This window comes from Protopterus annectens, chromosome 8.part1 (genome assembly GCF_019279795.1).
Source record: "Protopterus annectens isolate FY-2018-M chromosome 8.part1, PAN1.0, whole genome shotgun sequence".
NCBI classification, from domain to species: domain Eukaryota; kingdom Metazoa; phylum Chordata; order Ceratodontiformes; family Protopteridae; genus Protopterus; species Protopterus annectens.
In genome coordinates this window covers 154,678,359-154,701,336 of record NC_056742.1, presented here as the reverse complement: position 1 = coordinate 154,701,336, position 22,978 = coordinate 154,678,359, and the positions used below count along the sequence as shown (strand labels likewise).

Genomic DNA, 22,978 nt, shown 5'->3' with positions numbered 1-22,978 from the left:
TTTTGTAGCTTACTTTAAAGGATTTGATGAGGCTAACAATGGAGTTTTTCCAGTCTTGGGAATTCATCCTTTTCTGCAACAGATTTTTCCTTCTGTTGTACAGTTTGTTTATGGACATTGAGCAGATGGGTAAAGTGCAGAGGGAAGTAATTATTTTTAATTTCTCCAAGACATTTGAATTTCTAATACCATGATGGAAATGGACCCCATTGCCAAGTCAAAGTCGGATTAAAGTTCATGATATTAGTATTGTTTCAAGTCTTTGATGTTAGCAAATAGTCCTCTTCACAGCACCTGCAATGTGCCCAAAAGTGACTTCTACCATGCATACAGAGTTAAATGTATTGGTAACATATATAAACATGACTGTAAATTATTTTTTATGAGACCCATTGCTCCTACTACTATTGGAACTGTTTTGGTATCCTCTTTCCACATTGCCATTGTTTCTGCCTGCAAATCCTGGTATTTTATGACTTTATGTCTCTCTGTACTTAACACACTGTAATCACAGGGTGTTGCAATTTCAATGATCAATGCTACTTTTGTCTCTTTTCCTAGACTACTATAAATGTTTTTCTCGTATCTCTTTCTTGAATTGTTAGTAATGGGTGATCCCATGTGATATAAACTTCCTCATTTTCTATAATGTTTTGTGGCTAATGCTTCCAATGCTTCTCAGCTACTTCAACATTATAATGTTTGCACAATCCCCAAGGCAACAGTCAAGCCACATTATTATGCCTTTCAGTATTCAGGTCTTTTGCCATTAGTGTATCATACCCGGCAACAAGATCTATGATAGTTTCCAATTCTGTTTTATAAAACCTACATTGGTCCGTTTCTCTGACATCTTCAATGAACTCTGTAAACCAGTGTGTGCATAGTCCACTATCCTGGGCTGCCAATATTATAGCAATAACTGAAGACGTCTGTGTGGTATACTGAAGATTTACCCACGGTTAAAGACAAGTGTGGGTAAATCTTCAATATACCACATCAATGAGTCGGTTATTGATATTATACAATGACATTATTTAAGAAAAAAAAAACTTGGTTTTCTTAAAACATATGACAGCTCTGTGGTGGTGGTCTGCTTTCAGAGGATATCCCGCTGCTTTTTTTATGTACTGCGCATGCGTATGAGACTTCTGTTCCCATGCTTACACAGTACATCAGTGCTGTGTGATGGGTGTTGTATATAGGAAACAACGGAGAAAGGAAGATCTCTGCTGCCTTTCTTTAAAAAAAAAAGAAAAGAAAAAGTACTGGTACATTTTGAAGGTATGGAAAGACTTGACATAGGCAATAAAAGGATAATCAGGTATGTTTCTCTAGTTTTTCATAATGTATCTAATTATTCTTTTATTACTGTCTGTCCGGTCTTTCTCATTGGTTTCAAGTGTCTAGGTTTGCAAGTTTTTTTTTTTTTTTTTTTTTTTTTTTAAGGGAAATAAAATGAAAATTTTATGGTATATATTAATGGAAAAAAAGTCCGGGCAACTGGACCTTTTTCCATTGGTATATGCCTGGACTTGCAATGGGCACACTGGTTGGGCTGAGCAATCAGCATGCTACTTTTTGAATATTAATGGCCATTCATTGTATAATAACCTTAAATCTTTTGGTTTAAATTCACCTATATGCAGCTTTCCTGCTTTAAAGGTTGCTTTTGGACATTTATCAAGAGTAAATGACATTCTTATATCATCTGAGAAAGTTTTGACCACTTGCAGTTACAGTTTATTTCCTCATCTGATGAGCTATAGAGTTCTAAATGATCATCAAAAAGAAGATAAGAAGTCTTTACACTTTGTTGTTTTCTGGGAGCCAGATTGTAGCCATGATGGAATCTATTAAGTAGACTGCTTAATGGCAAGGCAAAAGAGCAGTGGTGAGAAAGTCACACTGGAGTATCTTCCTTTGAATTTTGATAATAATTTGTCCTTCATCATGGCTTAGCTGCAAAGTGGTTTGCCACTATTTCGTGGTCACTAAAATGTTTTCACTGTTTGTAGGTAGGAAAGAATAGCTCGTTAACAAGATTTACTTTGATTCATATTTTGGTGTTTTATCTTTAATTTCACCGTTGGTTGTTAGTGATCGATTTTAGACAGGCAAGCTCTAGACACCCCAAGGGGCCTAGACAGCTATAACTTCACACAGACTGCAGAGAGAAAAATACTGAGCATATCTAAACAATCCAACCTTGGTCTCTGATTTATTGATCTTTACTGTTAAAAAGAAGTGCAACTGCGAGAAATAGTGAGCAGAAGCTAATGAGTGCCCTTGCGTGCGATGTAAAGGAATTACAGCTTTTGTCTGGCTTGTAGAACTTGCACGGTCAGAACAACTTTACTGTACTTTAGTATTAGTTGTATATTGTTTGTGTGATTTTTTTTGTCATAGAAGTTGATTTAAGTTCTGTTTTGAATTCTGTGGTTACTGATTTTGATTATTTTTTTTTTTTTTTTTTTTTACAATATTTTATTTGTTTGAAGCTGAATATGGATTCCTTAAATGACTATGCAATTAACGATTTGCTAATGCACAAATATCTTGTACAATGTAATAAATACTATGCATATTTAAAGGTAACAGCTGATAACACTGGTGATCTGTGTTCCTCGTGTCAAAAGTTGGATGATTTGTTTACCATTGTTAGAAGTAAATATAGACTTGATGATGATTGCACTTGTACAATTGGCATGGCTTGGAGAACTGATGCTTCATATATTAATGACTGGACTGGTGAGATAAATAATGTTAGCCATAGAACAAATAGAACACATTTAGGAAATGATGCATCTATTGTCTGCAAAAATCATTCAACCCCTATGAAACAAGATGATGCCCCTGACAACTTAGGAATTCTGGATGCAAGTATTCAGCAATCTGAAGATCCGGTTTGTTTAGAAGGAAACAAAAAAAGAAAGGAAGGAAGAAGTTCTCAACAAATAAGGAAGAAAAAGAAACTGATTAATGACTGTAAAGGAAAGAGAATACATACTAAAAAGGACACTGCTTTGTTATGTAACACACAGGTTACAGGGAATAATATTGTTCTGTCAGAAAATCGTCAGTCTACAGACAAAAAAAGGCATCATTTTTCCAAAACAGAAGGTAGAAAAAAAGAGGCAATGGGCAGGTGAAAAGGAAGAAATCAAAATTGAATGTTGAAGGATTGAAGAACAGATGTTGACTACATGGCTCAAGCTGTGGATTTACAATACCAACTGGATGAGTATACACAGTGAAAATAGTGGAATGAATAAGACTAATGGTGATTAAGAACTATCCTCTGTAACAATTGATAGAGCAGACATTACTGTATTAGAAGCTGATGATTCTTGAGAGCTGGCCAGCAAAGATATTTTTGTAATTGGAGATTCAATTATTAGAGGAACTGATACTTACATATGCAGAGAATATAATGAACACTGAATAGTGTTATGCTTGCCAGGAGCAAAAATAGAAGATGTGAGACAAGCCTTGGAACTCCTTACTGTAATGAAGTATGGATCCGTTTTTATTCATATCAGTACAAATGATGTCATTCGCAAGTATTCTCTGACTGTTAGTAGGGAAATGACAGCCCTCTTATATAGTATAGCTTGTACTGGTGTTAGGATTTATTTTTCACAAATCACCTATAGCAAGAATAGTCAGGTCATTGTGAATGAAAAGATTTTTTGGTAAATACCTACATGGAAAAAATGTCCTGTTTTACAAAATGGAAATGTGTAGTGCATCCAAGCCTAGTTTTGGCCACACGTGTTCAAACATGATGGTGTGCATTTATCAAGATCAGGGAAGAGAATGTTTGCAGCAGATATTTTGCAATATTTGACTAGCATTAGGCAGATAGCAACATTTGATGCATCTCTGATGGTTGTTAATGCTAGGAGCATTAATAATAAAGTTTTTTTTTATTGGAAAATTTGCTACGTTCCCAGAAGACTGATGTTGTTATTGTTTGTGAAACATGGTTAAAGAACAATGACTGGAAACCAGTTCTGTCAGGGTATAAAATGTTTTTACTGTAACAGACATTCTAACAAAAAATAATAGGGTTGGGAGGGTGGCCTAATGGTTAAGGTGTTTGCCTTACAAACACAAGGTGAAGGGTTCGAGTGAACCTATAAGGTGGATGTGTTATGATAAGGATTAAAGATAGTTACGAGAACTGTGATTTTTACATGTTCAATGTTAACACCAATACTATATAGACTGTGCAACTGAGACAATAAAGACAACCCTGGAACATATACCAATTGGGGTGTATAGACCACCAAAGGCAAGTGCAGATGATCTAGAGGAATTCATAAATTTCTTGCATGAAACACAGGAGGGAAGAATAATAACAGCTGGGGGGCTTAAATTTACCAAAAACACACCAGCATAATATTGATTCAACAACTTTAGTAAGGAAATTATTCACAACGTACATTCAGGAACAAGAATTGCTTCAGATTGTAAAAAAAAACTATCAGGGGATGGAGCATACTGGACATGGTTTGTATTCCTAAAGAAATTACTGTTACCTCAAGTCAAGTTTTACCAATGTTAATCTGCAGTGATCATGGGGTTATAAAGATTAATTTGTTACTACACAGTTCTGCTAAACTGAAATCTAAACCAATGCACTGAAGGTTAACTACAGATTATATGGAAGCAAGACAGTCACTATGTCAAACTAACTGGAGTGATGTATTCAGTGGAAAAACTGCAGATGGAATATGGAAAGTTTTGAAAGAGAAATTGAGTGCAAAAAAAATCAAAAAATGTTTAGCATCAGGATCTAGGCATACAACATCAGGGGAGATATATTTCAGTAAGAACAAGATATCTGATTAAGGTGAGAGACAAACAATATGACAAATGGAAGAGAGATCGAACTACAGTTTTGAAAACTGAAAACCCCAAACTGCGGGCAGCAAAGCCAAAGGAAGTGGAGTTTCAGTTTTATCAAAGATGCACACACCTCCAGGCTGGTGAAACAGTATGATGCACAGGAGACACTCCAGGTGCAATTAACTGTTGACAAGACCCCTATTCAAATCATAGCTAACTACAGGCCCCCAAATTTGACTCAAGATGCCCACTCCACCTCTTCAAATCTATCAGGATTCAACCCTGGAAAAACTACTCATGCCAGACCACAAATGCCCAGAGATTCCTCAATTTTATCAATGCAAATGCCTTAGAACAGCTAGTTGATACCCCCACAAGAGGTGATAATGTCTTGGACTTGATATTAACCAACATGAGTAACTACTGCAGCACCCCTACAGTATCATCCTCCTTGGTAAGATCAGACCATAAAGTGGTCACTATTGAAGTCACCATCTCCCTTGACCTTCTCTAGCTAGGGTCAAAGAAAAAAAAATTCTCCAAAGCTGATTACAACCTTCTGAGGGATGGTATAAACACCTTCACACCGCCCTCCCCCACTGTAGGAACTGGCACCAATGCCCAAATCTACATGAAAGTACTATATGAGCATTTATACAGATGCATGGAATCAAGAATACCCGACAGGACAAAATCATCCTCCGCAAGGAAGAATAAACCTGTCTGGTGGACATCTGCAATAAATAAACTATATAATAAAAGGAAAAAAATTGCTGTCCAGGACCAAGGAGGAGTGGCTTCCCAATTGGAAGCAATCTCTCCTTAGCCTGAACAAGCAAATAAGACCACTACTGAAATCCCCTAAAGCCAACTTAAAGTCCAAATTGGCCACATCTGTTACAGACAGTCATAAGGCTTTCTTCACATATGTCCGCAATCTCAAAGGAAGCACCCAGATCTGTTCAGAACTGGTGGTCAAGGACACCACCTACACAAATGCTGTAGATATAGCCAACTTACTGGCTGACAGATTCAGCGAAAACTTCACCCCTCTGTCCCCCATATCAGTAAATCGGAACATCCCCAGTACCTGCCCTCCTCCTCTCATCTCTAGGGAACAGGTCATCACTGCCCTCTCAAGGGTAAAAAAATACAGCTTCCATTGGACCCAATAACATCCAGGGCTGCATCCTACATAAACTCAGGCATGAACTTGCAGCACCATTAGGCACCCTATTTAACCAAAGTTTGACTACCTGCTTTGTCCCAGCCAAGTGGAGGACAGTACTGTCATTCCTTTACACAAAGGTGGAGCATCCACTGATCCAGGAAATTACAGACCATCGGCCTAACTAGCCTGATCTTCAAGGCCATGGAATGGATCATCATGGACCTCATTAACAGGGACATTGGCAACCTCCAAACACTCGACCCACACAGTTAGGCTTTGTCAAGGGGAGGGTCATGTCTGTTAAATCTGGTCGACTTTTTTAAAACAGTCACCAAAGTCATGGACAAGGGGAAGACAGTGCACACCGCCTACCTTGACCTGGCTAACGCCTTCAACAATATTACCCACTTGGGTATAATAGATAAACTCTCTCAACTAGTCATCAATCCATATGTTACCAGATGGGTAGAACACTGGCTCACTGACAGAACCCACCTTATCAAAACAGGGGAACCCACCTCAAGCAGTAGACCCGTAACAACTGGCATACCCCAGGGATTGGTCTTGGGGCCTCTGTTAGTAGAGATCTATTTCTATGAGGTGTAGACCAAAACCAGTGGGCTATGGCCGACCAAGTTTGCAGATGACTGCAAGCTGGGCGCAGTCATCAATTCCCCAAGTGATATGGATGCCCTTCAACAGGGTCTCACCCAAACAAATATGACTGGTGCCAGAAACATGGCCTCAAACTGAATGCCAAAAAATGCATCATCAACCCCTTTGGGAAGAGTGATGTCCCCACATATTATCACATTAATAACAATGTCCTAAGCATGCAATCAGTTGTGAGGGATTTAGACACCCAGGTGGATAGCAACCGTCCTTTTGACCACCATGTTGCTGCCATTGTACGAAAAGCTTTTTACATGGCCCACTTCATAAGTAAGAGTATCTCATCCAGGGACAAGGAGGTCATAACATCTCTGTATTCTTCCCTTATAAGGCCATTTATTGAGTACAATGACCCCTTCAGCATGTACCTTGCAAAGCACATGATGCAGCTGGAGAGACCACAGAGGTTACTCAGCAGGAGAAAACAGGGCCTCAAACATCTACCCTACACAGATAGGCTAAAAGCCCTGCCCCTCTACTCAGTTTCATATAGACTCATCAGAGGTGACCTCTGTCTGGCATACAAAGCAATCTCGGACCCACCTTGATGGGACTGCTACATATCCACAAGTCAAGCTCCACTCGAGTAACAAGCACACACGACCTCAATCTGGTCTGTGACATCAATAGGACTTATTGGTGGGACAGATTTGTGTCCCAGAGACTCCATCTGTGGAATAGACTCCCTGTCCACATAAAGAAGAGTACCTCATTATCCCTTTTTAAGCCAATCCTGGATAATTGGATGGGAAACAGAAAATATACCACTGGAATTCCACCTGTGTGCCTGCTGCACAGGGGCTTTGGGTGGTGACTTGTCTAAACACGGGCTAAACTCTTGGCTAGGTTTATAAGAGCCTGAGGGCCAATAGCCTAGTAACTTCCTATGATCCTATGAACAAGCTGGACAAATAGATTAAGCATAGTACAAGACAAGTTCAAGAAAAATTTGAAGAAAATTTATATAAAGATATTGAGCATAACAGGAGACCTTTTTTTATAGAGACATAAGATGTGGAAGGAGTAAAGACACAAACATTGATAAACTGTGCAGATTCTAAAATTTATTCTCAGACACAACAGATTATAGATACATTTACAAGATCTTATGTGAAACAGTTGGCTTTAGAAAAGGGGTGAAAAGTTGTCTTAGTGACATCCAGGTAACCCCAGATACTGGAATCAAATCAGATCATATTGAAAAAGAATGGCGTACACTGGATCCAAACAAAGCACAGGGAGGAGACGGAATTAGTAACAATGACCTGAGAAAACTTCAGCAAGAAGTTACGGTACCCTTATATCTATTATTCACTAGGTCAAATAAATAAGGGGCGATTCCTCAAGATTGGAGACATGCGCTTATTAAACCTGTCTTTAAGGGAAAGGGGAGTAGAACAAACCCAGAGTCACACAGACTCTTAAGTATACTTTCATGTTGTGGAAAAATAATGAAGAAGGTAATATTAGATAAATTATTGTCAGAACTGGATAAGTTGGGACTTGAAACCATATATTAGCATGCATATATTGAAAATAGATCTATTACCACCTGTAACATGATGTTCTATAACAAAATATAACAGCTATGAATGAAAAATTGTGCTGTGATGTAATTTATATAAATTTGACTTCAGCATTTGACAGAGTCGTACACAAAACACTGATCAATAAATTAGTACAATTAGGTATTGATGTACACTTGATAAGATGGACAGCTTCATGGCTTACAAATAGGACATGGCAAGTATCATACAGCAACTGGACAGGTGAAATCCTTGGTTACAGTTTGGGTGTCCCATGGGGCTCTGCCCTAGGTGCTTACATGTTTGGACTGTATCTTTCAGACCTTTTTCATCTGAGGTGTTCTACAGTCTATATGCAGATTACCTGAAATTGGGTAAACTGATTACGTGTGTTACAGATAAGGCATGTCTGCAAAACAACTTGACTAAACTGACTATTTGGACACAGAAAAATAATATGCTGATAAATATATCAAAAACCAAGCATATGAGATTTGGGAGACATAAACTGAAAGGTGAATATGTAATATATAGCACACAGTGATTGAAACTGTAGACTCATTTAAGGACCTGGGTATATGGGTAGATTCAGCTATGAGTTTTTCTAATCATGTCAATCAATTGGTTAATGATAGTTACAGAACTATAGGTTGAATAAAAAGATTTTACAAATCTAGGAAATCAGAAATGAGGAAGTCATTGTTTATTAGTTACATTAGCCCCAAACTTGAGTGTGGAATAACAATATGGAAACCCTATAAGAAAACAAGCATGAGTAAACTGGGAAGGGTACAGTGGAAATATACCAAGGGCATCCATGGATGTGAAAATTTAAGTGATTATGAAAGACTACAATATCTGAACTTGTAGAGTGTCTCTTACAGACATCTAAGAGGAGATCTAAGTCGGGTACTTGGGGCATTTAGAGACAACTACCTCTGGGAATGTTTGGGGTTATCAAAAATTACTACAGAATTATCAGACAACCTGTGTAGAAGATTCTATAGGAATGAGAATTGTACTAACTGGTTCTCTGACAGAGTAGGACAGAGTATCTGATGCATGGAACAGACTACCAAATTACATTAAAGCAAGTACTAGTTTAGATATTTTTTAATAGCCTGGACAATTATTATGGGAACAAGTGTTTGGTATATTGGCAAGTCTGAAGGGCAATAATGCCCATGCCTTAAATATTTGTATGTATGTAAATGATCGATGTAAGGTGTATCTTATACATTTGTAAGCACTGTTATCCATGAACAAAGGATGCTGTCAAATGTTTTTTTGTGGTCCATCAGTGTCATACTTAGATTCTTCCCCTTCTTAGAATTCTCCATTATGATTTTAACAAATGATCCTTTGTTCTACATGACTTTCTTTTGATACCCTTTTGTTCTATTGCCATGATTGAGTTTTCTTCTAAATGACTATAAACTCTGTCAACATTAATTCCAGTGTATATTCTATACATCACTGGAAGGCAAATTATTGGTCTTATGGTTTTAAGACATCTTCCAGGTTCACTCTTAAGGAGGAATATCGTTTTTCCTGTTGTTAACCAGGTTAGCATCTGTTCGGGGTGCGCATATAAGTAGTTCTTACTTATGGCTAAATCTTCATGTAATGATGTTAATACTTTTAGCCACTGCATCTGGGCTTGTGGTTTTCCATTTAGGAGCTTTTCATAAATTTGTTTTGATTTCTCTGGCCATTGCTTCATCCCATTTCATATACTTACATTTGAATAACTTTACTTCTTCTATTCATTCAACATTTTTATGTTCCACCGGATCTTCATAAATATTTCTCCAAAATGTGTCCATTTCTTCTTCTCTGGTGGGGTTTCAATTCCTTTTGACTTGTTTCCCAGTTCTCTACAAAACTTTTTCAGCTCATCAATAAATTGGTTATTTTTTTTACTTTTGCTTTATATTTATTTTCTTATTTTCTAACTTTTTTCTGCCTCTGCTGATATTTTTAGTTTATTATTTGCAATAGTGTATGATACATCCTGGTCTGTTAAGATGCTGCACATTGCTTTATTCATGTCTACCTTTCTGAGTATTTTTGTTCACCTGCTCCCTCTTCTCTACTCTTCTAACAGCGACACTTCTTTTCTTAATTGTGTTATAGTTTTCCCTATTTGATACTTCCATGATGGCATTTGATTTCTCCCCTTCCTTTCCTTTACTGCTCTGTGTATTTGTGTTAAGGCTTTATCTGTTATTAATTTAGCTGCCCAATAATATTTCCTATTTACTTCTGTTATATCACATGCATTTCTATGAACAGTCTTGATTACTGTGTTAATTTGTTTTATCAAACTTCTAACTTTTTGGGTCTTACTGACTTTCTGTAGTCTACTTTTTTCATTGATCTTAATATATCTATCCATCTCTATTAAATCAATCAATTCTTCCCTTAGATCATTTTCTTCTAAATTAAGGGCACATAGTTTGTTCTCCATTTTCTGTGGCCATTCTACAGAAAGTTCCAGAAAATCTTCCGGTGCCATATTCTCTTCAGCTTCACTCTGCATCAGCCGTTGCTCTTCCATATGGAAACTCACTGGCCTAGCACTCCACAACATTGACTGCTTCAGAGTTGTAACAGGTTCCTGTTCCTTTCCTTGTTGTGCAACTTCAACTGACTTTTGTACTGGTTTCCTTCTGAAGGCTCCAAAGTATCTTCATATGGCAACTGATCAGATGCTTCCCGCTCCACTGTTTTTTTCTTAACTTGGGGGTTCATTATTCTATCATGCTGTGATGTTATCAGAGTTTAATTTTCTACACTAAATCCTTTACTTTGCAGTTAATCCATAACTTCAATGTCTATTTCTTTAACTTCTCCATTACTAATCCTCTTTTTTCACTTTTGCCCTTTGTTCTCTCATTTTTTTGTATTGTAAAATTTTCCATATCTGGATCCCTTTGCCTGTATTTTTCTTCAAATATCTTTGGTGCTATTTTTGTATATAATTAGTTTTGCTTTCTCCTTTGTATAAATATTGCAGCATATTAAATCTCTTTTTCTTTCCCATGTCTATATTTCTTCTTCAGATGTCTCCAGCTTCTTCTGCTTCCCCTTACTTGGGAGAATCATTCTTCCATCATGCTATAACATAACCTGTGTTAAACTTTCTACACTAAATCCTTCACTTTGCATGTATTCCACAACTTCAGCTTCTATTTTTTCAACGTCTGCCTTACTAATCTTCTGTTCTACATTCCCCCTTTGTAATCTTATTTTTTGTATTTTTCATATCTGGGTGCTGCTTTGCCTGTATTTTTCTTAGCATATCTTTGCAGCTGCTTTTTTGTATTAATTTGCAGCACCAATCTTTACCCAAATCAGACAATGTGACCGAGACAAACTAGAACCATGCTACAATAAAACAGCCAAGTTTGCTACTAAGTCAACCTATAGAACCCATCACTGTGCTGCACTAAAAGAACTAAAATGGCTTGAGCTACCACAGCTACTTAAGTATTACCAGCTGGGCACAGCCTATAATATTCTCAAATATCCTGAAAACCCCCCCACATTATCCAACCTACTTACCGTCTATACTGCAAACCCAAGATCCAGTGAAAAATCTTACCTCTCCATCACCAAGGCTAACAATAATGCAGGGAAAGCGCTCTACTCCCACACCATTGCCAGAAATTGGAACTCTCTTCCCCTATCCGTGTCCACTGTCCCCTCCACATCCATATTCAAAAACTCCCTCAAATCGCACCTTCTTAGTACCTGGTTATGCCCTTGTATCACATAACCCTAGCCATACAGCTATTAACTCCCCAAACTCCTCTCTGATCACATGCTGGATCTCTGATCCCCTGTAAGCTTGGTCATCTGAAAGGGTACTTTTAACTGTAAAATCTTACTTGATATATTTTCTTCTCTTACCAATGTATAACTGACATTGTCTTTTTACCTATGTTCTAGATCTTCTTTTACCTGGAGTGTTGTGTTAATTTCTTGTTGTTATATTACTATGCTCAGCATACATGATAAAACCTGTTTTGTGTATTATGCTGGATGTACTGTAACTGACACTGTCTTTTACCTATGTTCTAGATCTTCTTTTACCTGGAGTATTTTATTAATTTCTTGTTATTACTATGCTCAGCATACATGATGTAACCTGTTTTGTGTATTATGCTGGATGTATTGTATTTGTATAACTTGATGCCGGAGCTTTTCTCCCCGGACCTCCAATGAAATGGACCTGGCCAGTCGGAATTTCTCAGTTAACAAATGTAAAATAAATAAATAAAATAAATTAATTAATTTGGCTTTCTCCTTTGCACAAATAATGCACCATATCAGATCTCTCTTTCAATACCCACATCCATCTATGTTTTAATACATTTCAAAACTTTCAATATTTTGTTCTTTATATTTTCACACTTCCTCAGTTGCTTTTTCTAAATGGCACAAGTTTTCTTGGTCTATATAATGTTTTCCATGAATCTGTTGCATTAATGAACACAAATTTGCATTTGAAGCTTTTGACAGTTTTCTCTTGTGCAAATATTTTCCTTTCCACCAAATTATATCTTAATCTTTTTGTATATCTTCTGTCCGGAAATTCTTGGCTTCTTGCATAATATTAACAATACATATTTTTTTTCTTATTCTCACTTGTCCACTGTACAATCTTTAAGGCTCTTTTCTGGCCCATCAGTTTTTGTATACTGCTACTTCCTTCAACAACAGGGGGCTATCCTCCCCTTGAGCCTGGTCTAATTCCATTGTAGGAATGTTTCCGTGTCTTGATGATTCTAAACTGTCATTTTTTTCCAGTTCTGGCACCAGTGCACCTACCAGGATTGGGCACATTTTCATCCTGGGACTTGTACACCCAGCTGTCCTTTTTATTTTTATCCTACTCCTGTCCATGACATATGTTATATAAAACTCGGTCTATATATCAGTATAGTCTTGGTGATATTTTGTAAAAATGAGGTCCACCTCATGGAGGTACGCGTCAAGACTTTAGGATGAATTCAGTTCCAGCAATACTACCCCCCTTTGCTTGCTGATTTTATCATCTCTCCATTCGGACCCTGAAGTGTGTGTATGATGAAGAGGAAATGGTGTGATCAGAGAACATAGCACCTAAAGTACTTCTCACTAGAAACCAAAACAGAAAGGAAGGACATGATATTAATGCAGACAATCATACTAGGGAGACATGAAGGAATCACCCTGGACAGGAAGCACTGCACTGATGGTGGCGGGCCCCAAGCAGCTATTGTCTTTTCCTCTTGCACTGCTAGTATCTCCCCAACCTAGCTACTTCAACTGCATTATCTTTCTTACATTCAAACATAAACAGACTATGTTGTATATAATCAATTTTCGACCTACATCATGAGCTATACTGTTTCTATTACTAAACCAATATGCAGAGCATGTAGTTCAACTCATTTTTAAGCACTAACTAATCATCACACAGTGACTATAGCCAACTCTTATTAGTTGTATGAACTGATACATAGGCTAGTATTTGCTGTTTGATATTCAGTACTTCCATTTTATATCATTTTACACTGGCTTTTTCTCTGCTGGCCTACTCTGAAAATAGGTCATGCTCAGCATGCCCTTCCATGTAAACAAGACAAATATACTTGTAATTTGCAGATTTAAGGAGTATTTTGTACCTACATCATTATAGATAGGACTGTGGCCTCATGGGCAGTCTGCCTGGAATGTGTAGTGGAGAAGGAATCCATGGAAGCATTCACAAGGGCATAATACATTTGGAAAAGAGGTGAGGGTATAAGGACTACAGTGTAAGGAAAATGTATATCCTTCAGAAGGGACTCACGGAAACAGATAGCTGGTGCCAGAGCCATGGCCTGAAGTTAAACGCCAAAAAAACAAGGTAACCCCAAGCTACCATATAGGTGGCAATCCACTAAGCACAGAAGAGGTTATCAGGGACCTGGGGACCCAGGTTGACAGTGGCCTTGACACTCACATTGCTAAAGTGGTTAGAAAGACCTTCTACATTGCCCACCTGATCATGAAGGGATTCACATCCAGATCTAGTGAGGTCATTGTTCCCCTATACTCTTCACTTATCAGACCAATGATCGAGTACAATGCCCCATTCGGGATGTATCTCACCCGACATCTGCAGCAATTGGAGAGACCCCAAAAGTTCCTCACCAAAAGGATAAAGGACTCCAAAATCTGTCATATGCTGCCAGATTGAAGAAACTCCAGCTCTATTCAGTCGCATACCGTCTGCTCAGAGGTGACATGTGCCTGACATACAAGGCCATGTCCAACCCGGAATTAATGGACATGCTCCACCTCAAAAAATCCAAATCCACCAAAACCACTAGAGCAAGCGACTTAAACCTTAGCACGGATATAAATAGGACGTGCTGGAGGATAGATTTATCACTCAGAGACTCCCTATGTTGTGGAATAAAATCCCGGTCCATGTGAGGCAGAGCACCTCGCTGACTCTGTTCAAGAGAAATCTAGACCTGTGGATGGGAGATCGTAGGTTTACCCCAGGAATCATCTCTGTGTCACTGCTGGACAGAGGCACAACAAACTAATGGGCACAGTATTTTTTCATATAAGGGGCTAGGCTTATAAATGCCTTAGGGCAGATAGCCTAGTATAAACCTATGAACCTATGAACCTATGAACATATAAAGGAAAGACTCTGGAATAGAGAATAATGTTCTTTTATCATCAAGAAAAAGTAATGCAATTCCTTTCACAAAAGAAAGGAAATGAAGAGGTTAGAAACAGAGCAACAAAGTAACAAAAAACTAAAACAAAAGTCAGTGACAAACATTAAGAAATGGAAGAAGGATTTTTTTCTGTAGGTATGTAGTAGACAGGAGGAAGGAAGGGAGAAAAAGCAAATGACTAGCATGGGAAGAACAAGAAAATATAAGGCATAGGTGAAGATTCTGAAAGAATATTTTGCGTCAATGCCCAACAAAGATGAAGCAGGGAGAGTACTAATCTAGGAAAGCAGGATAGAGTCCATGGACAGGACAGATAAATAAGGAGATAATGGAAGTGGAGGAAGACAGTGCAAGAGTTTGAGGAGGAAATGCTGTACAGACCAGGTGGGATCCAATGTCCAACAAAGATGAAGCACGGAGAGTACTAATCTAAGAAAGCAAGAAAGGTCTACTGACTGGACAGATGAATAAGGAGATAATGGAAGAGGAGAAAAGGCACTGCAAGAGTTGAAGGAGGATAAGCTGTACAGATCAGGTGGGATTCTACCGAGGATCCTAAAAATGACTGAAGAGGGGTTACTAAAATGTCTTACAGAGACACTGAATAGGTCTCTATAACAGAGAGGGGGTCCAGGAGGAATGGAGACAAACAGATGTGATGTCAGTGTGCCACGGAAAATCTAGGAGTAGCCCATGAATTTACTGATCAATGAATCCGAGTTCAGTAGAGATCAAGATGATGGATGCATTCCTGAAGTCAAAAAACTTACAAGGCTCCTGGGTCAAAATGGGCTACTCAATGAACTCCAACATGAATTCACAGCAGATTAATACTGTATGACCAGCCTAATCTAGTTATTTAACTGAATCACCAAGGAAATGTACATTAAAATACTGGAGGTATGCTCTACATAAATTTCAGAAAGGTATTTGACTTCAATACGACAATGCCAGCTCCGTGCAAAGCTGAGAAAGATCGGAGTGGGTAGCAAATTATGTGGACGGGTGTTGAGACAATTAAATAATGAGGAGTAGAGGGCAAGATTCAGTGGGAGCTTTCAAAAGGGGAACGAGTGTGACAAGTGGTATCTTTCAGGGTGTCAGTCCTGGGTCCATCCATATTCAACGCATTTGTTTCCGACGTCATTTAAACATGGAAAACTGGATCAATCTCTTAAGCATATAGGTACTTTCTAAGCTGTTTATCTGTGAGGATCTTAAGAAACCTAGCCGTACATTTCCATAGCAGATGTTAGCTCTTATGTCTGGGATACAAAGAACCCACAGTCATGCAGAACAAAGGATATGTTGCTACATTTACTTGTTGCTCCAATCCATGAGGGTATCGGTGCTAAACAGCGAATGAATTTGTGGTTTTCCATCCTTTCATTCAAATTACATTTGAATAGGAGTAAGAAAAGCACTTTGCTATATGTGGAATGGAAGTTTTCTACTGAAGAGGTATTCTTTGTGATGCATACCTGCCCCTCCAACATGGCCTATTTATGCTGCAAAATAGAGATTAAGAGCCCTTGAGCAGGTGTTCATATCACCACTGGACTTGTGAATGCGTACCAGGTCTAACGGGACAGGGTCTGCCAACACTCTATACAAGAGGCAGAGACAGCCTCTTAGTAGCCTGTATGATACTGAGAATAGGGACTAGGCTTGGAGATGGTTTGCATAGTTCTACTGAGTCAGACCCTTGATTTATTTATTTTTGTGAAAAAGCATGGTGGCTGATCCTGTTGATTTAAGTGTTTGAACAGCTACAAACTGAATGGGGCAATATATTAAACGATTGGCCTGATTAGAGCCATTTGCAATGGAATGATTACATCCTTGGACTGAACACTATACCTTTGTGATGAAAAAGGGGTCCTTACAATAGTGGACACATGATGATCAAAGGACAGTTCATTGTCAGCATAAGTTCCCAGATCTATGATTGCTGGGTTAACTTTCATGGGTGTGTTATCAATGTGATAGTTACAAGGAAATTATGCTTGCCAAGGGGTACAACTATACATCTCTTGGCATTTAGTTTTGGTCCATGGTATTGGCACCAGCTATTTGGTTAGAAAAGGTCCTTTTGGAGGATTTTGGTGTCCTATGGGGAGTTTATGATGGCACCAAGTTTACAACACTTTTGTAGAAACTTAGTTTGCTGGTGTCCTTTCACATTGAGCCTAATGGTTTAGACTTTGTGTCTTGGTCAGCCATAAACCTTTAGCATTTGCTCTGATGTCTGATAATAAAGTGCCAAACAGAAGTGGCCCAAGGACTGAACCTTGGGGTAGATTGCTAGTGTAATGACTTTTGGAGGATATACAGTCAACCACCCTAATAATTTCCTGTGTTTTATGTGAAACAATTTGCTATCCAGCTTGTTACATAGGGATTTACACGTGCTGGGAGAGTTTATCTTCAATGCCAGAGTGTGGAATGGTGTTGAATGTCTTTGCGAAGTCTAGATACGCAGTTTATACTGACTTTCCCTTATCTACTGCTTCATTAACCTGGTCGACTTCTTTGAGAAGATTAGACAGGATCTGCCCTTGGTGAATTTGAACTGGCTTGGATCAAGAGTTTGTAGGTTATCCACGACTTTATTAATTACATAATTATCCTTTTCATAGCCTTACAGACAAGGCTCAGACTTATGGGACTATAACTATCCAGGTATGTTGATACTCCACATTTGTGCAAGGGGGTGATTACTGCAGTCTGACATTCATCTGGCATGAAGCCTGTTTGGAGGCTGAAACTGAATTACCTTTGTAAGTAGTCTGACAAGTCATGTTTCAAACTGACCCGTAGGCAGCCCAATATTTTATCCACTTCCAATTAAGTGGTGTTCTTGGCCTTGGATAGCCTTGGGGACATACTCTTGGCCAATTTGAAGGGGTGGGGTGTAGATGCAGGTATGTGATATGGGAATATAGGAGGTGAGGGGTGAATTATGAATTAAATAGATCTGCTAGTAGACTGACTATATCTTCTGGGTCCAAGCATGTAATATCCTTTACTATTGGCTCTGCACAGTGCTGGGCACTGTTGCTGAAATTTCTAACACATTAAAAAAAGGGTCTATGATTATCCTTTGACTGCGTGACTATATTTACCCCATATCTACCTTTGGTTGATTTGATCAGCAAGGGTCTGAAGTTCCTTGCTAAGCAGAGCAAGAGCACTACTGGCATCTTAAGAGTTTAATTTAGTTTTGCATGCATTTTTTTTTTATACAGCCTATTTATCTTAGGGTTCCACTACAGAGGTTTATTTTTTTAATTTGGTACTGTATTTACTTCTGAGGGGGACAGATGCATCTATGCAACTATTTACACATGCACAGAATCTGGAGGCAAAGGATGCCACATAAGCAGTAGGGTTGTTAAGATGGAAGGGGCTTTTGAATTTAACCAGGTCATCATTCACTTTTAGTACATTAACCTTGGCTTAATCTCTGAATACTGAGGTATTAGAAGATGCTTCAGTTTCAGTATTAAGGTGACTGATCTGTGGTCCAGTTTGAACAATGAAGAAGGTACAAGTGGTTGAGAGCAAAGTTGCCCCAAATTATTAGTAACAGGCAAGTCTGGGATTTTATTACCTCTGGTTGGGGTGCAGACTATCTGATCCAGGAACTGATGAAGTCCAGTATGAGGTTGCATAAGTCTTCCAGTTAATGGAGTAGTAAGTCTCCTAGGAGAACGGTATCTGGCTTAATTCATATTGACTCCATACTGGTTAGGTAGGAGGTATAGGATGTGTGGTCCTATAGTTAGCTATGATAATGATAAGGGGTTTTATTTATAGTAAGTAGGATGTGGAAGAGTATCGGGTTGTTATCTTGTCTAATAAGTTCAGAGACAAAGTGTCTTTTAAAGAAAATGGAAACATCACCACCTTTAGAGCCTTCATCTAATGGGGTGGGCCCTGAACATGTGGCAGGCAATGAAACCCTGCACTGATGGAGTGCTTTCGTTAGTCTTGAAACAGGACCCTCCTACAATGCATGTCATGATTTTTTTCCGGTGTAAGGAGTGAAGGACACAAACATCAGGGGTAGTGGCAAACAGGAGGGCAAGAACAAAGAAAAAATGGAGGCCAGAAGCATGAACTGAAAGGTACCCGTTTTGCCACAACATATCAAAATGTAAGGAGCTGTACCTGGGCATAAGGACTTAAGGAAATAATACACAGCTGAAGGAGTTGGGCTAAACGATTTAGAATAAGAAAAGGACCTGGGCATATTATAACACAAAATCTAAACCATTGTGCTCAGTGTGCATCTGCCCGAATAACGTGGAAATCACAGACAGAAAAGGGATAATCTTTTTTTAAGAAGTCACTGATTAAGGTGCAGCAGAAATACTTTGCATAGTTCTAAAACCTTCTAAAGAAAGGAAGGTCAAACTGCTGGGGTTGATACAAAGAAATTTAATTAGGATGGTGAGAGAAACAGAAGGCATGACATATGAGAAGTGGATAATGGAAGTCAGCCTTTTTTTTCTTCTCACTGATAAACAGGTGAGGCAGGATGAATAAATGGGTTAATGTCCAATTGGAGGAGTCTTTAAGGTCAGTAAGCACATGTGGCAGACATCACCTAGCAATAAATAAAAGATAATAAGCTCTCAGCAAGTTTCCTTTTTTCACCTGAAGGTAAGAGACATGGACATAGAAAAGTGACGCTATATTTCATTCATTATTGTACTTATATACTGTTCATAGGACAGGTTGATGTCAGTAGGAATGCCCAAATACTTCTAGTAAGGGACCATCTCTGTATTGGTTGTAGCACCTTTTAGAAGTCCGAGTTCCAGTTTTGCCTCCTGAAGATAATTGCTTTTATTTTCTTCTAGCTGAGGAGAAGGTTGTTCTGGCTGATCAAGCTTGTCACTGACTGAAAGACAACTGACGTACACAGTCTAGTTTTTGGATAGTAGATGCCATGTGTGTGTGTGTGACAGAGTCACTTAACCAGGAACTACTCTCTTGGCAATAAGGAGATTATGCCTAGTAACTACCTATAAAAACTTTTCTGGGTAATGGCTCACTATGCTCTCGTATCACAGTAACTAGAAAAGGATAGTCTGGATAGCCAGGGAAATGAATGGACAGAACATGCCTTAAGGGTTTCAATGTAGAAACTGAAAATATGGAAAGATGGTCTGGCTCTTTGCAGGGCTTTGGGTCTTGGCTAATTCTCCCCCTAAAAACTTTAGAAGAGGAGGATGGACAGAGAGGGACTGCACATACATTCAACAGAGGGGGAAAAAGCCCTGCCTTTTCTTTTTTGGGGGGTCTTCAATGATCTCAAGAATCTGTTCCGCAAAAAGCACTTCAACCCTGAAAGAAGCAATCAGCATAGATTGGACAGTCCCTTATGAAATAAGGACAGCCTCAGTCATATTGCCTTTGATTTTTACTTATTCATATATTTGCAAACCCAATAAATGCACTTTTTTTCAAAGACCTTTCCAATCACAATCCGTGCTGCAAGGATAAATACTATTTTCAAGTATAGCCAAACAATCAGCACATTTCTGGAATATATATGGAAAGAAATGAAGCACCCACAGAAAACATTGAGAGAATATGCTCCAGCTTTATGGTATAGAGGGTTGAAACCCTGAGTATAACTTAGAGCTGACCAGAGTTAAACTAGCAGCTTAAGCACTGAAAGTGACAGGCAGAGCAGAATGAGAGTAAACAACTTAAGTCAGCATGTCTCTCCTAGGAGGGAAGGAGTTGCCTTAGTTGGCCAATTGCTCACATGAATACAGAGGCTTGCATGACAACACTTGCCATAGGCTTGGGGGGGCACAGGTTTGGCATTCCAAACCAGTGAAATTAGCCCTTGTGGTCATGTAATCGGAGGGCAATAAATGCTCCGATGATACTGTGGGTACCTATGACAGCCTGGGGGGGGGTGTTAGGAACCCAACTATAAATCCCTTGATAGTTGCCTGTTTGATGGCTACCAATTAAGGGAGGGCTGACAAGTCTGCAGGCAAAAGTGAAGAAACACAACTAAGATCCAAATCATGGGGAGAACATGCAGTCTCTATATAGACTCTATACAGATCATAATCAGAGGTCAGGATTGAACCTAATACCCTAAAGCTGTGAGACGGACATCTTACCACTTAAACCCTATAGTTTCTTATGAAGGAAAGAGAGAGGAGCTATAGCCCTTGTTGTCATATCTATTAAGTTAAAGGCAAGGTAGACTATATGGAACCCTACAGAAGACAAAGTATTAACATGCTTTCTTTACAGACATCTTCTCAAGCTGGCAAGAGTAAACAGTTTTTCCATTGCTTGTTTAACTAAGGAATTGGTCTAGTACTGCTGGATAAAGAGCAATTCAGAAAATTTATCTTCTTTGATATCACAGACTTGAACATACACACACACCAACAGAATAGCACACTGACAAAAAACAAACACAGACTACATATGCATTCGTCCTTAGACACACACGCACGCGCACACACACACACACACACACACACACACACACACACACACACACACACACACACACACACACACACAGCACTCACTGCATGGGAAGCAGAGGCCTCAACAACCACTGTTCTTGAATATTTTTAACTCTGAGGTTGTCATTCTCTTTGAACAAGAGTATTAGGAATTCTGAGTTCTGTTCAGTTTTGTCAAATGTCCAGTGCTCAGGCCTGAATCAGCCTAACAAGTGAAGCTCAGGTCTTGATAACTCAGTCATTGATCAGTCTAATATCAGTCAACAGTATGACTCTGCTATATATATCTGGACCCTGCAGGCTTGGACTTGTAAAATGAATCCTGCCCATACATGAACACAGATGAATTCCAGCGAGGGGGAACAGCAGTCCAGTACTAGAGTTTTGGCAGCTATAAAGCTTAAAAACAAGAATTTGCTTTGGGATGGCTGGAAAGAGGAAGTCAGCTCAGGGTGTCCAGTACTACAAAATGGTTCTGTCTTATTAGAAGCTGAGAGACCCAACTATGGGCTCTTCCAAACAGAAAAAGCAGTTTAACATCATGCAATAATAAGGCATAATCCAGAACTACTCTCCTCTCTTTCCAAAACAAGCAGTAAGTGTGTCCTAAGGGGAAGCAGTGTGGGACAGTTGGATTTTTAACAAGAATTTTAGGAACTTGTGGCCTTCTTCACAGAAGTGCTTCTCTGGGGGAAACCAAAACATTAGAAGGACTTTTCTCTGTCACTAGGTACTCTGCAGGGGACCAACAAAGTCCAGAAGGACTTGCTTTCCCTTCCCCTCTATCTTTAACAAAGGAAGCACAATTTCCTCAGAGCTGACAGTTATCACATATTCAGAGACAAAAGGCCTCCTCTTGGTAGCAACTGAGGGCAAACTGTTACATCCCTCTTGTGCAATAGGTGAGAAACTGGAAAAAGCTACAGACATGACCAGCACTAACATAGATGGAAGAACAGATGCAACAGGAAGGCAAATGAAAAAGGTAGCACAAGACAACCCAAAGACTAGTGCTGGGCACATCACTATCACTACACCTGCCTGATGCACTGTTCTCTCCTACACCTATGTAGCCATCATCTACTGTGCAATGAGTAGAGTAAAAACATCGCAGGACTGAGAAAGGCAGAAGGCCTGTTAATAGGAATGAAAGATGAGATTATCCACAAATAACCAATCACTGGTGAATGGCCAACCATCTGAAAGGTGATGAATGGAGCAGACTCATTACATCAGACTGCAAAACAGAAATCCTGTCTTGAAAAAAACAAAGACCTTATCCCACCTCCTCTGAGAGGAATAATTTTGTAGAGTGAGTGACTACATTGTATGGCATGCTAAACTTAGCATCTTGCTCCAAGGCAGGGAGCCTCTCCAACCCACCCTGTAGTCACTCACAGGCAAAGGATAAGGATGACAATGTTTCAGTACAGAACATGGTGATCCTGAGGCATGAGTAAAAATCAAGAGCTACAGCTGAAGCAATGGACTTCAAAGCAGAGTCGGGGCCTTGAC

General features: G+C 39.0%; 1 protein-coding gene across 1 annotated transcript in view; it reads right to left on the bottom strand.

The window, feature by feature from the left end:
- Positions 1-22,978, bottom strand: part of CMC2 (C-X9-C motif containing 2) — a 263,654-nt gene that overhangs the window by 223,302 nt on the left and 17,374 nt on the right. The gene's annotated exons all lie outside the window — the stretch shown is intronic.